This window comes from Triticum urartu, chromosome 1, assembly GCF_003073215.2.
Source record: "Triticum urartu cultivar G1812 chromosome 1, Tu2.1, whole genome shotgun sequence".
Taxonomy (NCBI): Eukaryota; Viridiplantae; Streptophyta; class Magnoliopsida; order Poales; family Poaceae; genus Triticum; species Triticum urartu.
The window spans coordinates 124,841,707-124,848,887 of NC_053022.1; positions in this window are offsets into that span (position 1 = coordinate 124,841,707).

Sequence of the window (7,181 nt, forward strand, 5' to 3'; positions counted from 1 at the left end):
CTAGTGTTTTCCTGACACCTGGGACCCATGATATTGTGAGCGTATATAGTCAATAGACAAGAGAACATCACAAGATCGGCTAACACCCGGGACGTAGCTACTTGAGCAGTATTTTTTTGTTTGGTATTGTTGAGACGGAGCAGGGTTTGAACTGGTTTGTGGCCCGTCTAGCCCAGGCTTATATTTTATGTTCACCATGTAAACAGCCCAGCTAATTTTTCTTTGTGAAAATGAGCCCAGTTTATTTTTTCTGAAGAATACCCAATCCAGGCCTACTTATTTTTCTACGCCCTGATGGGCTGCAACTCTTTCAAGACACATGCAAATCTTGAAAGTAATATGAAATGGGTTGTAAATATAAAAACAGATGACAAATTGGTAATCACTTTATAATTTCTAAATTTTATTACATTTTCAGATTCCTATTTCACTGGGCATTAACCTAATTTAAATATATCTTCAAAGTACTTTAAATCTGGCTGGACATTTCGGTATTAAAAATAGTTTGGAACCCACAGAAATATGCGAAATTGGCCCTGGCCAACCAAAAAAAAAGACTGCAATAAATTGCATAAGAAGTTCCCATGAGCTATATATAAATTATTAAAAAAAGAGGGAGTGGTCTGACTTGTGGGCCTGTTTAGTTGACGCATATGCTAGATTTTTTTAGTTATTATATACGTCAACAAACGATTCTAGCAGACGTAGCCGTTGGATGTCAATCCAACGGCCGTCATGTTTCTTCAATCTCTGATCTTCTTGCTCCAGCCGCCAAAGCAGCGCCGGCGGAACCGCCTACTCCCGCCTCCCGTGGCCGGCTGTGCTGCCGCGCAGGCCTCAGCGCCCCCTACTACTCCCACCGCTGGCCAGGGCATCCCTCTACTCACCCACACCCCCTGTTATTCTGCGGCCACAGTAGCCTCACACCGCAGCCGAACCAGTGAACGCTCGTACTCCTCTCCGCGTGGGCATCCACTACCGCGTCTTCCCCGGCTCCGCGTCGTCCCCTTCCTATGCCTCGCCGTCGTCCACCGTCGTGGTGCTCTCGGCGCGGCATGGTCAATGTGGGCAACGACCGACTTCCATCGGAAGAGTACTGTACGTGGAGAGGCTGACAGCTGGGTCCACGGCAGCCGCAAGGAAGTGCCTCCTTATCACGCAGAAAATAATTATTCCTCCACCTGACAGCGGGGACCCACCGGACGGGCCACCAGTATTTTGCGAAAAAAATCATTTCCCCCTGACTGCTGGGACCCACAGGACGGGCCACCGTATTCCGCGAAAAAAACGTTCCCCCCGCTATCAGCTCGGACCCACCGGAAGTGCCTCCTTATTACGCACAAAAAAATGAATACTCCCCCGCCTAGCTGGGACCCACCTTGGTGGGAGGCTGACTTGTGGGCCTACTAAGTTGACGGGGACGAAGGGCTTTGTCAACTTAGTCAATATGAACGATTCTAGCTTCAGTGACCATATGATGTCCATCCAACGGCCGTAGTGCTTCTTCAACCTCTGGTCTTCTTGCTCCAGCCACCCAAAGCAGCGTCGGTCGTGCCGCATGCTCCTGCCTCCCGTGGCCGGCTGTGCTGCCCCGGAGGCCTCACCGCCCCCTACTATTCCCACTGCTGGCCAGGCCCTGCGGTGACGGCAGCCTCACACCGCAGCCGAACCAGTGAACTCTCGTACTCCTCTCCGCGCGGGCTTCCACTGCCACGTCTTCCCCGGCTCCGCGTCGTCCCCTTCCTAGGCCTTGCCGTCGTCCACCGCCATGGTGCTCTTGGCGCGACGTGGTCAATGTGGTCAATGACCGACTTCCATCAGAAGAGTACTGTGCGTGGAGACGCTGACAGCTGGGTCCACGGCTGCAGCAAGGAAGTGCCTCCTTATTACGCGCAAAATAATTATTCCTCCACCTGACAACGGGGACCCACCGGACGGGCCACCATATTTCGCGAAAAAACGTTTGCCCCTGACTGCTGGGACCCACCAGCTACATCTTCGCATGCAAGGAAGTGTCTGACAGTCGGGACCCACCTGGTCGAAGCGTACGTAGCGTTGTCATTCTGGTCGCGAACGTGTACGTACATATATACTGGTCGATGTAGAGGCGTGCATGTGTCATAGTAGAGGCGCGCACATAGCATGTACACGTACGTACAGCGGCCAGGGTGCAAGAAAGAAAATACGGTCAAGTATGTGTACATACGGGAGGGGTCTCTTACGCCTACTCGCGCATACGTACGGCCAGGGCTCGTGTACATGGCTGGGTCGGAACGGAGAAACATCATCGTCGTCATGTTCATGGGGAGGCAACGGAATGCGTCATGTTCATGGGGAGGCAACGGAATGTGTCGTGTTCATGGGGAGGCAACGGAATGCGTCGTGTTCATCGGGAGGGCTTGGACGAAACAGGCGATGGAAACGAGGCTTGGCGTACCGTAGAACGGAGGAAACAGCCTTGTGTTCGACCGGCCACGTTCGAAACGGGATCCTGTTCATCGGGAGGGGTCTAGCGTACCGCAAAACGGAGGAAACGGACCTCCTACGGTCGAAACGGGGGTCCTGTTGATCGTGAGGGGTGTGGTGTACCGCAAAACGGACGAAACGGACTTGTGTTGGAGCGCTACGGTCGAAACGGGGGTCCTGTTCGTCGGGAGGGGTGTGGCGTACCACAAAACGGGACTCCACCAGATACTGTTCATCTCCACCGTCGACCCCCTTCAGCCTCCATGAGCTACTGTTCATCAACCGTCGACCTCCTCCAGCCTCCACCTGCGACTGTTCATCCACGGGCTCATGTTCATCTAGCCTCCACCACGCGCTACTCCATCGGCTATTGTTCAACCAACCCTCTCCACGGGCTCCTGTTCAACCACCCCTCCACGGGCTACTGTTCATCCTGCCCTCCCCCGTCTACTGTTCATCCTGCCCTCCACGGGGTGGTCATGTTCATCCTGCCCTCCACGGGGTCCTGTTCATCCAGCCCCAACCGGCTCGATCGATCGGGGTCCTGTTCATCTAGAGGCAACACCACGGGGTCCTGTAAATCCACCCCCACCGGGAACTGTTCATCCACCCCCCCCCCCCCCCCGGCAACGCTCACTGTTCATCCAGAGGCAGCATCGATCGGCTTCAATTAGCAGCAGTAGTGAAGGAATCGCTCAATCGGGTTCAGTTAACAGCCATCGATTGATCGCTCGGGTTCAGTAACGCGTAGCCTGAAGTACAATCTCTCGGGTTCAGTTAGAGCCCAACGCCTCGCTCGGGTTCAGTTAGAGCCAATGCCTCGCACAAGCGCGCGTACGTGTACGAGAGAAACGCGCATCGCTCGGCCCCCGACCTCTCACCGTAATAGGGAACTCCCCGAAATTTTCCTCCCCCTCGCTTCTACCACGGGTTTTTTCGTCATGGACGGCCCAAAGAATGTCATGCAGTTGCGTCTCCGGCCCGCCCAGGACGAAAAGCCCATTTTCTGTCATGAGTTTTTCTCATAGAAGTAGGAGCCCACCACATCTATGATGATACCGGGTTTTGTCACAATTATCGTCATAGAAGTGTCATATGTATGACAGAAAAAAATTTCGTTCGGCCCAAAATGTCACGGATGTGTCTTTTTTTGTAGTGTTGAGCCGGACTGGCCCTGGTTACATGCGGGAAGCCCCTGGCATCGTTTTATGAGGGTTTGAAAACCAATCTCATTTATGTATGATGGAGCGCCGAACTCGTCTAACCGTGTCCGTGGTCTTGACGACCTGCCATTTTTCTGGTTGGTGAGGCCGTCTAATGTGCGGCTGTTAGAGCCGCCGCGTCCTCCTCCGTTCATAAGGAACGGTTGGTATTTCCGCTAACTGTGATGACGCCTCGTGGACCGGGCATCTTGAGCTTGAGAAAAGCATAATGCGGTATTGCACTAAAACGAGCGAAAGCCGCTCTTCCGAGCAGTGCTTGATAATCACTTCGGAGTGGAGCGATGTGAAAAGTTAACGTTTCGCTTCAGAAGTTATCGGGAGAACCGAATACCACCTCTAGTGGTAGAGAGCCCGTACAGCGGGCCTCTTGGCCTGGTATTACTCCCTTGAAGGTAGTATTACTGCGGCTTATTTGTGTCAGGTCTATCCCCATTTTGCGGACTGTGTCCTGATATATCAGATTTAGATCACTGCCGCCGTCCATTAGGACCTTTGTGAAATGGTACCCATTTATTATTGGGTCTAACACCAAGGCCGTCAGTCCTTCGCGCCAGATATTTGTATTGTGATCCCTACGATCAAAAGTGATCGGGCAGGCCAACCAGGGGTTGAGCCTAGGGGTGACGGGCTTTATGGCGTGTGTGCATCGGGGTGCGTGATTGTTTCTCCCCTTTGTCACCTGGATCATGTTTACTGTTTTAACCTCTGGTGGGAACTTTTTCTATCCTCCGGCGCTTTGCTGGCGAGGTTCATCCTCATCTTCGCTTGGTCTCTCTTCCCCTTTGTGTTCGGCGTTTAGCTTACCGGCCTGCTTGAAGACCCAACATTCTCTGTGGGTATAATTTGCAGGTTTGTCTGGGGTGCCGTGAATCTGACAGAGTTTGTCAAGAATTTTGTTTAGGCCAGATTGTCCTTCTCTGCTGCCCTTGAAAGGCTTTTTCCGCTGACCTGGTTGAGAGCCCCTGAATCCGGCGTTTACCGCCGTATTATCTGGGCTACCTTCTTTATTTCGACGCTTGTTTTTGTTGCGCCGTGGTTTACCATTGCCATCCCTGACTTCGGATGTGCTTGGGTCGCTGGTGTTGCTATGGGCCAACTAGCTATCCTCACCCGCACAAAAGCGGGTCATGAGGCTTGTTAAGGCTGCCATTGTTCTCGGTTTTTCTTGACCGAGGTGTCTGGCGAGCTATTCGTCTCGGACACTGTGTTTGAAAGCTGCTAAGGCTTCGGCGTCCGGACAGTCGACAATTTGGTTCTTCTTAGTGAGGAACATGTTCCAAAGCTTTCGGGCGGACTCTCCGGACTGTTGGATTATATGACTTAAATCGTCTGCATCCGGAGGTCGGACATAAGTCCCTTGAAAATTGGCCCGGAAAGCGTCCTCGAGCTCCTCCCAACTTCAAATTGAGTTTTCAAGGAGGCTTTTCAGCCAGTGCCTAGCTGGCCCTTTAAGCTTGAGGGGCAAGTATTTAATGGCATGGAGATCGTCTCCACGAGCCATATGGATGTGGAGGATGAAGTCCTCTATCCAGACTCCAGGGTCTGTGGTTCCGCCGTATGCCTCTATGTTCACCGGTTTGAATCCCTCTGGGAATTCATGATCCAGCACCTCATCAGTGAAACATAAAGGGTGTGAGGCACCCCTGTATTGGGATGTGCCATGGTGTTCGGACGGTTGTAGTATTCGGTGTTGGTTGTGTACCGTAGCGCGCTTCCTAGATCCGTAGATAGATCTGGTCGCGCCGGATTTCTGACGCAAGTTCTCACGTATATCGTGTGTTGACTTATGCGTGACTTTGTTAGCCGCTCTATCGTGTTCACATGGTGGTGGATCCGGCCGGTTGGCCGTATCACTTTTCGGCTGTATGGGCTCTAAGGCCTCATCGTCGAATTCCGGTAATAGCTTGCGCTTTGGATAGCTTTTTGGATGGTAATTTCCACCATACTTTGTTACTTTGTTCCACTTGCTGTTGAGCGTATCTTGTGCGACCTTGAGCCTTTGCTTCTGTTTCTTCAGGCTTCTCGCTGTGGCAGTAAGCCTTCTGCGGAAGTTCTCTTGCTCCAAGTTTGTTTCCAGGATGATGGGTGCATCTTAGTCCGGACTGCTTTCTTCCCTAGACGGGGATTGATGAGGCTTATCTTTGGCGTCATCGTGTTCGGATGTCGGATCCGCACTATGTTTGCAGTTTGCATCTTAATCGTTTTCTGCCACCGGGGTGGTGCAGTTGTCGTCTCTTCCAGAGTCACGTGGACTATTATTATCACTGTTCTTGCTATGGCGGGGCTTAGAGCGGCGCCGTTGACGTCGGCGCTTGGGTTGCTTCTTGGAGGGGTCATCCTCCGTCTTCTCATCGCCATTGGCTTCTTTGGGGGTGTCCACCATGTATATATCATATGATGAGGTGGCGGTCCAATGCCCTGAGGGTGGTGGATCCTGTTCGTCTCCGGCTTCGTCGTCCATACCGTCGAAGTCTTCGAAGCCGAAGTCGAGCATGTCGGTTAAGTCGTCGACAGTGGCTACTAAGTGGGTGGTGGGTGGGCAGCGAATTTCCTCATCACCCGCATCCCATTCTAGCCGGACATAGTTCGGCCAAGGTTCTCCTGACAGGGAGAGAGACCTTAAAGAATTTAGCACATCCCGAAGGGTGAGTGCTGAAAGATGTCCGCGGAGGTGAACTCCATGATCGCGCCCAGTCGGACTCGACGGACACGGATATGAGCGACTCGGAGTCCGTCGCCGTAGATGAATCCAGTGGTTTGGCGACACGGCTCTCTTAAGGGGTGAAGTCAGTATCCGGCTCTATCGCCACTGAGAGTGAGGCCTCCATGGCGGGGTCCATCCCTCCGCTCTCGGATGGCGCGACTTGCTCCGGATTGACGAACGGAGTAGCTGCGGATGCGATCTCCTGAATACTGTGACGGCAGGGTTACGTCATGCTCGTCAAGACTGTACGACGTGTCGGACATGGGCTCGAATCCGTCGAAGATCAAGTCTCCGCGGATGTCGGCCGTGTAGTTCAAATTTCCAAATCTGACCTGATGGCCAGGGGCATAGCTCTCAATCTGCTCGAGATAGCCAAGCGAATTGGCCCGCAGTGCAAAGCCGCCGAATATGAAGATCTATCCGGGGAGAAAAGCCTCGTCCTGGACCGCTGTAACATCCCCATATCTTAACCCTATCATTAGGCTAACTAAATTACCATGTCACATGATCATCCTAAATAAATTACAGTTAGGAAATAATCCAACTCAAATTCAAATACAAAATACAAGCCAATTTATCATTTCTTCAAACTGCGGAACTAAAGTGTTCATCATTTTGAAATTATTCACTAAGAAATTTTCATAAAGAAATCAACATTTAATTGAGTAGATAAAAATTCCCCTAACCTAACTAAGATTGGACCAACAGAAATTCTATTGATCTTTACAATTTCTAAAAATATTTAAACCTTTCTAAATGTCCCCACACTTTTTGTGCAGCCAAAGGAT